Genomic DNA, 11,403 nt, shown 5'->3' on the forward strand with positions numbered 1-11,403 from the left:
TGCCACAGGTGCTCCGAGAAAACGGCACAATTGGCCGCACTTCTCCCTGCTCCCGTGCGTCTTAATTCTTTGCGGCCTCCTTCCCACCGCAGCGCGTTCTTTAATGCGCTTCATTCTGGGAGGCAGAAGAGAGCAGCTCTCAGTGGGCTATTAATGCGGCGCCACATCGCTGGGCAATGGAGGGGGAGAGCTCCCCCTCGCTGGTCCCACGCCCCCTGGGCACGCTGCCATTCACTTTTACAGGGCTGCCAAATGAAGCACGAATTTAAGTGCCTCCCCCCTCCCTGATCCGATCAGCAGAAAGCCGGGAGCCCTTTGCCAGCGGGAGGCTGAGCCGGGCAGCTCCGCCACGCATCCCGCTAATCGAACGGCTGTCATGGGTCATTTCCAACACTGATGGGTTTTTGCTGCTCCCTGGCGAAGAGGCAGGCCGTGGCGGGCTTCTCGGGCACTGCATTGTCTGGCTAATTATGAAGCCATAAATGTCTCTTTAGGTAAATAACTCACCGTAAGTAGAGGGGGAGAGAAGGAGAGGCCTGGGGCAAGGCCTGCCCTGGTCGCAGCCCCGGAGAGGAACCTCCCTGGCACCCAAAGGAGCAGCCTCGAACGCCCGGAGGATTCGGGGTGGTCGCAGGTTGGATCCTGGAGGCCTTTGCTCTGTGTTGCAACAGGGGAATGTGCCTGACCTTGGAGCAAGCCAAGCTGAGAGGACGCCAGCCACTTCGGCAGGGGCCACCCGGACAACGGGCGTGTAGGAGTGGGGAAACTCCTACACATGGTTTCGTGTGTAGGAGTGGGGAAACAAATCCAGTTCATCAGATTAGCCTCCACCGCTCATGTGGAGGAGTGGGGTATCAAATCCGATTCTCCAGATCAGACTCCACAGCTCCAAACCACCGCTCTTAACAACTACACCACACTGGTTGGCCACAGTAGAGGAAGGTAGTTGTGAATTTCCTGCATTGTGCGGGTTGTTGGACTAGATCAAACCTTCTTAAACTGTGAGTTGCAACCCCTTATGGGGTCGCATAACTGAATGTGGGGGTCTCAAAGAATACCAAAGAATTGTTTGAAAATAAATTTTGTCATGATTTATTATCAGTAAATGTTTTTTTAACAAGTTTTATTAATTTTACGTATAAATGGTGATATAAAGAAAAGGAAAAACAAAAGGAAAGGGGGAAGGGGTACCCCCACTTTTTCTAACATCCTAATTGAGTTACAAATATATTCCCTTTTTCTGAGTGGGTAGCCGTGTTAGTCTGTCTGCAGTAGTAGAAAAGGGCAAGAGTCCAGTAGCACCTTAAAGACTAACAAAAATATTTTCTGGCAGGGTATGAGCTTTCGTGAGCCACAGCTCACTTCTTCAGATACAGCTAGAATGTGAATCCATCGGTCTTTAAGTAGACAGATGGATTACCTTTTTCTGGTCATAGTCAATCTAAATACATTTATGCATACATATTTGCTTGAGTTTAAAGTTAACCTCCATCAAACATTGGTTTAATTAACATTTGTTCCCTATTAAACCAGTTTTGTGTTGTTCAAGAACTTTTTTCCCTGCCCTATAGTTACTTATGAGTTATTCTTACTCTTTTTTATTCCCTTGTTCTCCCTTATCCTCTCTGGTTTCTAAGTAATTTTATACATCAAGGGTTTATAGTTTCATCGCTCACAACCTTTCAGAAAAATATAAAAGGGTTCCCAATGTTTTTGATGGTATTCGTATGTTCTGTACTCTACAACATGTCCACCAACAATGATAAAATGTGCCCGTATTATTGTGACATTTCCAGCACATTCCTGATGTTGATTTGTCTATATTTTGAATATCATTAGGGGTGATGTACCAGGGGTATAACATTTTAAACTAGTTCTCTCTGATGTTTTGACTAACCGTGAATTTCATCCCTTACTTCCATAAATTTTTCCAATTTTCCAGTGGGATACTTTCTTTAAAATTTTCCGTCCACTTGATTACACAAGTTTTTATCTGTTCTGCTTCCTTGTCATATTTTAGAAGTAGTATGTATATTTTACCCAACAGGTGCTCTTCAGATTTTATTATTATTTTCTCAAATTCTGTTTCTTCTTTCCACTTCCCTGCTATCATGCAATCACTTTTAAGTCTTGATATCAGTTGGTAATGAGCAAACCAGCTAAGTTTATGATTCAATATTGCTACTTGTTGCCATGTTTTTATCTTTCCGTTTTTGTGCAATGAATCTTGGTACCTGATATGTCCAAATTCTTGTCTTTCATTGTTATTTCCATAAGCATTGTAAGGAGCCGTTAATAAAGAAGAAGTGGGACTGAGTCTGTGTTTGTTCTTATTCCATATCCGAATTAAGCTTTCACGAATAGGATGTGGAAGATATTGTTTCATTTCCTTTGTTACATTTTTAATCCATAATAACTGATGGAGTCCACAATTAAGCTCAGCTTGTTCCACTTTCAGATTCCTAATATCTGGGGTTACAATCCAATCCCTGATCCAGACTAACCCTGCTGCATAATAGTAAAGTGTTACATTCGGGACCGCCAGTCCTCCTCTGTTTTTTTCATCCTGCATGCATTCTGGATTCTGTTTCCATGAACAACTGACCCATCCACCAACTCTCTCTTCTTTGTCTGGGTGAGCTTCAATGTATTAGTCATCACCAATCCATTACTGATTCCAGGCACCTGCTCAGGAGACAGAGTGGGGCCTCACCTTCATATTGACGGTGGTGGTGGTGGTGGAAAGTGCCGTCAAGTTGCGGCCAATTTAAAGTGATCCTGTAGGGTTTTCAAGACAAGAGACATACAGAGGTGGTTGGGCCACTGCCTGCCTCTGTGTAGTGACCCTGGACTTCCTTCGTGGTCTCCCATCCAAGCACTAACCAGGGCTGACCCTGCTTAGCTTCAGAGATCGAGCTACCCTGAGCCATCCAAGTTAGGGAAGAGACAATCAGGGGAGGGGGCATGGCTCAGTGGTAGAGCATCTGCTTGGCATGCACAAGGTCCCAGGTTCAATCCCCAGCATCTCCAGTTAAAGGGACTAGGCATGTAGGTGATGTGAAAGACCTCTGCCTGAGACCCTGGAGAGCCGCTGCCGGTCTGAGTAGACAATACTGACTTTGATGGACTGATTCAGTATAAGGCAGCTTCATGTGTTCATGTAGGTGATGTTAATCAGAGGTGGCTTGACATTGTCTGACTCTACCCTGGACTTTCTTGGTGGTCTCTCATCCAAATAATATCCAGGGCTGACCCTGCTTAACTTCTGAGATCAGGCTAGCCTGGGCCATCCAGATCAGGGCCATATTGATTGTACCTCAACCAAAATCCTGAGGCCACCTCATCCAGCTGTTGTATGTAGATGTTACATAGTATGGAGGACATGATAAACCCCATGGCACAAATGTAATTGGGTTGAGTAGATACATATATGGTCTCCCATTGACTTTTCAAAGAGCCCAGCTGGATCAGTCTAAGAGTCCATTCAATCCAACATCCTGGGGCAGGGAGTCCCACAATTTAACTATGTATTGTGTTCAGAAATACTTCCCCTTTTTTAATCCCTCACCCTCCAGCTTCAGCAGATGACCCCGCGTTCCAGTATTATGAGAGAGGGAGAAAAGATTCTCCCTGTCCACTCTCTCCAGACCATGCATAGTTGTATTGGGTGGGGGACCGCCTTCTTCTTCTGCTCCTCTTTCTCCATGGCAGTAGTGTCTGGAAGGAGGAAGGACGCATGGTTGCTTCCCACAGACCCTTTTCTGTATTCACAGGATTCAACCATCCAGGCTTTTTGTCCCAGTCTGTAATTTCTCAAGATTTCTTAGGCTTTACGAGTGAGCATGATTAAGAAGAGAGGTGCATAATGGCCTCCAAATTTGTTTCTGTGCCACTCTGGAAATCAGAATTTATTAGTGCGATAAGAAAACTTTCCCCAAGTTGTGTCTGCACACTTAATAATAAAAGTTAGCAAGGCTAATAAATAACAGGCTGGGGGATGAATGGCTGCAAGACAGCAGGCGGGGAGGATCAGACTGTATTTCATTGTTTAATTGTCAATTTCAGCAGAGCCAAGACCAGGGCAATGTGTTGAAGCCCTCCTCCATAAAAAGTGTTCCAGAGTGATGAGCATAATGATGAGCAACATCACGTCAAACCGGACACCATGCTGGAAGGACCAGGAATAGACCTCCTGAATATCTCTTATTGCAAAATAGCAACTGGAGGATCTCTGACTGGATTAGGGTGTGTGTGTGTGTGTGTGTGTGTGTGTGTGTATAGAGGTAATTCCCCTTATGCTGTTTTCCTTCATTCTAACTCTCCCAAATGCAGTTATTTTCCCCACTGAGGTAAGCTCACATTGCTGTGTTGCCCAGGCGGCAGCAGCAGAATCAAACCGGCTTACAATCACCTTCCCTTCCCCTCCCCACAACAGACACCCTGTGAGGTAGGTGGGGCAGAGAGAACTGTGACTAGCCCAAGGTCACATAGCTGGCTTCATGCATAGGAGCAGGGAAACAAATCCAGTTCACCAGATTAGCCTCTGCTGCTCATGAACACATTAAGCTGCCTCATACTGAATCAGACCTTGGTCCATCAAAGTCAGCATTGTCTACTCAGACTGGCTGCGGATTTCCAGGGTCTCAGGCAGGGGTCTTTCACATCACCTACCTGCCTAGTCCCTTTAACTGGAGATGCCAGGGATTGAACCTGGGATCTTCTGCTGATGCTCTACCACTGAGCCACAGCCCCTCCCCCACTGTGGATTCCCGAGTAGGAGCTCAGGTAGAGCAATAAGCTTGAATGTCCAGCATAGTTGATTAACCAGGAACCCCCATTTCCCCATGAGTGTCAGATAGCAAGGCTTTTACCATAATAAGTTTATAGTAAGCTCACTAGTTTGAAATCAATGAAACTTTGGTTGTTCAGGACTAATTTTCCTCTTCCAGTTGTGTGTGCGGGGGACTTAAGTGTGATGAATATTCTCTGGATTGGGGCTAGTTTCCATCTTTTATTCAGAACCTGATGTCTTATTATGGCGAAAGGTGGAGAAGGCAGGAGGCAGGCAGCTGAAGTGGGCCTGGGGGATGTTAGGTAGAGAGACGAAGCACTTGTGGCAGGAGTCATCTATGAATTAAGCAAGGAATGCAAAAACTGCACTCTTTTAACACTAAAAGCATTTAAATGGGGAAAGGAGAGCCATGCGTACCACCCTGCACACCTTGCAGGAAGGGTGGGATAAGTATGCATTAGGTAGGTAAATGGAAGAAGCTGCTTGCCTGCTTTTCAGACATATTTCAACCACAGTGTGGGGTAGAAACATGATTTTTTTAAAAATAAATAAATGCTGCATTTCTTAAGAATTTCATATTTTCATCCTGTATATTCTGATTCCACAGGGAATTCCCATGCAGAAGACTATTATCAAAGCCGTGTGTATTGCAAAGGGATGATAAGGAAAGTGCAATGTTGACTTGCCAAACAGCTGGGGGGTGTGCCCTGCAGTTCTGGGCATTGTGACTTCTACAAGGTGGAGCACCAGGAACAGTTGCTGCAGCATTGCCAGGTTGTGACAGGATGCAGAGCAAGAGGGAGGGTGCTTCAGCAAGGTCTCTTCCCCCATTTTCCTGAACTGGAGGAGGTCAAAAGGGAGGGAGGGAGGGATGGACTCAGTCGAGGAGGAGATTTGAAAACTGCCTGATGCTCTTCACTGCATTAGCTGCAGAAGGAGCATTTCATGGGCAATTAGGGCTAAGCACCCACAGAGGCAGTTGTTGCAGGTAAAAGGAGTCTCTCTGGATGGGTCATTTTGCAAACTGAATGAATTTAGCTGAGTTGAAGGAGGGGATTAGACAGGTTTGGGCACCAAACCTTCGAGAGGAAGAATGGTCAGAACCTTTGCCAGTCCTGAAGACAATTTCAGAGGGTGCTCGTGTTGGTCTGCAGTAACACAGCTAGATTCGAGTCCAGGTGCACCTTAGAGACCCACAAGATTTTCAGGGTTTAAGCTTTTTAGAGGACCAGCAAGGCCACACAGATGGTGAAGAAGACCCCTTGGGGAGAGAGAAGAGGAGGAGATACCGCTTATGGACCGCTGGCCTCCAGATGATGACACAGATAGTTTGATGATGGCCAAGAGCCAGGAGACTGAATCAACCCTCCAGATTTTCACTCTCCTCATGAGCCTTTTGAGAAGTTCCAGATTGCCTTAGGGTCACAGTGCACAGCTCCACACCAGAGCTGGACCCTTTAAATGCCTGCCCTAGTAAAGCATGTTTTCCCAGACTTTGAAGAACTGGATCAAGTTCATCAGTTCTGTTGAATAAATTTCAACTAAAACGTTTTAATTTGATTTTGAATAGATGTGCAATTAATTGTTACTGTTTTGAAATTTCATTGTTATTAACTTATTTAGTGAGTCATGCAAACCCCTATTTTGAATAATGCTTTTTATAGAATTAGGATAGGGGCACTGGGGTTGAGTCTGTGGAAACAAGGGGGCGGTGGCCCAAAAGATTTGGGAACCACAGCTCCAGATGTATCTCTGCATCTCCAAACCCTTCCTGGCTGGTTTCTCAGGGATCTGTCCCTGGTCCTGAAATGCCTCCTGCAACTCTTGCAAAAGCCAAATCTCCTCCCGACTAAGAAGAGCAAAAACTCATTGCTTTTAAATTTCCCAGCTAAAGGAAGCAAGCTTTCGATTTAGCCGCGTTTGCCATTAGACACCCTTCAGGTGTTAGCAATATTATGCCACCATTTCATTATCCATTAGCGCCAGGTAATAATAAGTACACAAAAGGTATTTGCAGCCCGTTGGTGCTAATGAAGGGAATTAATCTCGTTCTATGCCTGTTCAGTAGCTGTGTGCTGGAGGTGGAATGTTACCCAAGGTTAGGTGCCAATTGTCTCTTTCAGTGGAGGACCTCACCAGCACTCAATCTTACATGACACAAGGAGAGGCTAATCTTTGGGTGTGGGCTCATGGTGGCTTATGCCCCTGACCCACTTCTTTCATGGGTAAAAAGACTCTATACCACATGTTTTATATGCTGTTTCTCCCAGTCTCTTTAGGATAGGAGCCATGGCTCAGTGGTAGAGCATCTGCTTGGCATGCAGAAAGTCCCAGGTTCAATCCCTGGCATCTCCAGTTAAAGGAACTAGACAAGTAGGGGATGTGAAAGACCTCTGCCTGAGACCCTGGAGAGCCGCTGCCAGTCTGAGTAGACAATACGGACTTTGATGGACCAAGGGTGTGAGTCAGTATAAGGCACCTTCATGTGTTCATGTGTTCATCCAGTGAAACTGATGGGCAGTAGATTCAGGATGGTCAAAAGAAAACACTTCTTTACAATACAGATTCATGGAGGAGAGGTCTATCAGTGGCTGCTAGCCTTGGTGACTAAAGGGAACCTCCTTGTTCAGAGGCAGTCAACCTCTGAATCCCAGTGCCAGGAGGCAACATCAGGGGAAATACTCATCCTCAATGTCCTGTTGTTGGACCTCCAGAGGAATTAGTTGACCACTGTGTGAGACAGGAGATGGATTAGATCAGGGATGGGGAACCTCAGGCCCGGGGGCCATATGCGGCCCCCGAGGACATTTTTTGTGGCCCTCGGGAGCTCCGGGGCCCTACCGCAGAGGCGGGGCGCAGGGCAGCCCTCCCCAAGGGTGTTCCTGGGGTTGTGGCTTACAGGGGTGCTGCGGCGCCCTTTGGACCTCCTCTCGCTGACTGTCGGCTGTTGGTCGGCGAGAGGAGAGGGGAGGGATGCTTCCCCCAAGGCTGCCCCCTACAGCTGCAGCGTGCAGGAACGCTGCGGCACATTGTAAGCCCCTCTCACTGCCTGTCGGCTGTTGAGCAGCAAGGGAGGGAGAAAGAGGCTGGCGGCTCCCGGCGGCAGAGCATGCATGCGGGAGCCGATTGGGCTTCGGGGGGGCTTTTGTGGACTCTGGGGGGAGAGGGTAGGGAGACTGGGGCCCGGTCGCACGGGGTTCCGTGCGCTGCTGTGTATGGAAGGCCTGGTCACCCGGGGCCGGTGTGTGTGTGTGTGTCTTTTCTTCCTCTTTCTCCTTTCTCTCCCTCTTTTTCTGTCTCTTTCTTTGTCTCCCTCCGTCCTTTTCTTTCTTTCCCTCCATCATTTTCTTTCTCCCCCTCTCTCTATTTCTTTCTCCCTCCCTCCCTCTTTCTCCCTCCCTCCCTTTTCCTCTTTCTCTGTTTTCCTTCCTCCATTCCTCCCTTGCCGATCGTCTGTGGGCTGCACCCCCCCTGGCGCCTTGTTTGCTTGGGCCCACCACTGGCTGCCCTCCCACCTGGAAGGGGGGAGCGGGGGCGCCCTGCAGGACATCTCTGTGTGGCCTCCCCTGGGGTTGCCAACCTCCAGGTGGTGGCTGGAGACCTGGCAACCCTAGCCTCTCCCCCCCCACCAGGAGATCTACACCTGGTATGGCCCCTGAATGATGTCATAAATGTGCAAATGGCCCTTGGCAGGAAAAAGGTTCCCCACCCCTGGACTAGATGGACCACTGGTCTAATCCAGCAGAGGTCTTCTCAGACTTGTGAGGTGCCTTGCCTCACATAGCTGTATGGTCCCTTTCATAGCCTCCACAGATGTGCAAATATTACATGTCGATGTGTTATGTATATATCTGGCTCTTTGACAGATCTCTGAGTTGTTCAGGAATTCTGGCTTTAAATTCAATCCCATGTCAGGGAGCTGAGCATGTGTATTACTCATTCAGATGAGATATTTGCATGTACCAGCGGTACGCAAATGAATTTCAGGTTCTCCAAGGCCTGCAGCAACAGCAGGTCTTCTTTCTGCTTGCAAATTGAATATGCTAGGAGGAGGCTTGACATGCATCTGGTTAAGAATCTTCATTTTCTGAAGAAGTGAGCTGTGACTCATGAAAGCTCATACCCTGCCAGAAATTTTGTGCTACTCGATTCTTACATAAGAACATAAGAAAGGCCCTGCTGGATCAGACCAAGGTCCTTCAAGTCCAGCAGTCTGTTCACACAGTGGCCAACCGGCTGCCTTTAAGAAGCCCACAAACAAAACGACTGTAGCAGCATTATCCTGCCTGTGTTCCACAGCACCTCATATAACAGGCATGCTCCTCTGATCCTGGAGAGAATAGGTCTGCATCATGACTAGTATCCATTTTGACTAGTAGCCATGAATAGCCCTCTCCTCCATGAACATGTCCACTCCCCTCTTGAAGCCTTCCAAGCTGGCAGCCAGCACCACATCCTGGGGCATCTATCTTCATTTTCATACTTCACCTTTCTGTTCCTACCAAAGGCCAGAGACAAGAGCTGTCTTTGGCCTGCTGGGAAGCCCACTGCATCCTTGGGAAGGGAGAAGGAAGCAGTTGCTTCCCCACCTGGATGTCTGGAGTCCAGCTAAGCTCTGGAGGGGGACCAAAGGAGTCTCCAGAGTGGCCTGCAAGCCACGGGATTGTGGCTTGTTGCCTTCTCCGTGCGCACACTTCCTCTGCCTTGCATCCCACAGATGCTGCTTCTGGCAGACTTCCCGATAAGCACTCTTTGTTATTCGCTGTGGCATTAATAAAGTTTGAGGGCTGATATCTTTAAAATTAATGAGGTGTTTGCTCTCAGTCAAGAAGCTCATCAAAACAAAAAACACATTTCCCCCCCTCCCGTGAATGGTGTGGACAAATTAGCTCCCTCCCTTCCATGTGCCTCAAGAGAGACCTGATGAAGCTTTTTAAAGGTCTGCACAAGCTGTGTACAGTGGGAATGAATTTGTTTGCCTGCTTTGTTTCCAGCTCTTACCTGCCAAACAAATGAGTTTCCTCTACATTAACAAGCTGGATCTTGATCTACAGGGTGAGGTTTGAGGAAAGGATGAAAACAGCCCCTGTCAAGCCAACCCTGATCTTTTTATTAAGGTCCACTTCTGTGCTCATCCAAGGGCAATTTTAAATTGGCATGCATATAAATTAATTAAAAAATGAAGAATGGCTGGTTTCCTCCCTACTCCTGGAGGAGAATGCTAAAGCTGACTTTGACAAACTAGGCAACGGTTCTTTCAGGGATCAACAATAAGTGGATTTCATAAAAATTGTTATAGTAATATATAATGAAGTGAGGAATAGGTGCCTGTGGAGGCATATAAACACTTCTGAAACTCTCTTCTGCTACATCAGATGATTGGTCCATCAAGCTCAGTACTGCCCACCCTGACCGAGAACAGTCCTCCAGGTCTTTCCTGCTACCTGAGATGCTTTAACTCTCTTTTTGGAAGGGGCTTTGCTCTAGGAAAAAGCTGTTGGACTGCCTATCAAAAGTCTCTCCTTGTTTCATTTTGCAGAGACCTTTGGGAAATTGTTGCCATGGGAACCAAGCTGATCCCTATGTTGTCTTAGCTTTCCCCCATCAGTTGGCAGGACAGAAAAGTAACTCTGGGTCCTGGACGTTTGGCATTTCTTGGCTCTCTACAGAACAGAAATCAAACCCTGTGCTCCAGAGAGAGAGTTTTTCTCTCTCTCTCTCCCCCCTGCAGGGCCCATCTTAAGCTGAACAAGGACTCTGGAAACCGTGTTTGGTGGAGAGAGAGGTGGGTGATTCTCTGAGCAGCACTGGCAGAACCTGCTTCGTACTTATGATTGACCAGCGATAATATCTGGAGCCCAGATGGAGCTGATGGGCCAGGAGACTTCTTAGACCCCCATCATATGCAGTGGCATTCCGTGAGAAACTCATCCCCCCAAATCTGCAAAAACAGAAGCTGGGGTTGTCTCTGTATTAAAAAGCACATCTGGGATGTAGTGGTATTTGAAGGACCACCTCCTCCCATACTGTCTAGCCCACCAGCTAAGATCTCCTTCACAAGCTCGGACCTCTGTGCCCCAGCCTGCAGAGATGTGGGTGGGTGGAGGCCAGGAACGGGGCTTTTTCAGCAGTGGCCCCTTGCCTATGAAGTGCCCTTCCTCTTCAAGCTCACCTGGCACCAATGCTCCTCTTTTGAAAGCGCCAGGCCAAAAAGTTTCTATTACCCAGGCTTTTAATGAAGCAGTTGATGTTTAATGTGCTTGTTGTCGGATTCTAATTCTGGGCCTCCTTGAGGAGGAAAAATTAAGTGCACCTATCACAAGAGGAAGGAAGGAAGCAAGCAAAAGGGCTGTCAAAGGATGAAGACTACAGGTCTAGCTAGAGAGGCTGAATCACTAATGTTACACCTGCTATGTCAGGAGTCCGTCTAGAGCTACCTTTGTTCACTGCCCTTTGGAAGGGCCTGCTGCCAGTGTGCATGTGTTGAGAGCAAGGATGCTATGGCTCCTGATTCTTTTGTATGCATCCAGAGAACAGTAGGAGACAAAGTCACTCACTGGTGGAGGGGATTCCTCCATGGCTCTGGCCCTTGGCAGGTTCCCTACTACAAT

The sequence above is a fragment of the Euleptes europaea genome, chromosome 14 (genome assembly GCF_029931775.1).
Source record: "Euleptes europaea isolate rEulEur1 chromosome 14, rEulEur1.hap1, whole genome shotgun sequence".
Lineage (NCBI taxonomy): Eukaryota > Metazoa > Chordata > Lepidosauria > Squamata > Sphaerodactylidae > Euleptes > Euleptes europaea.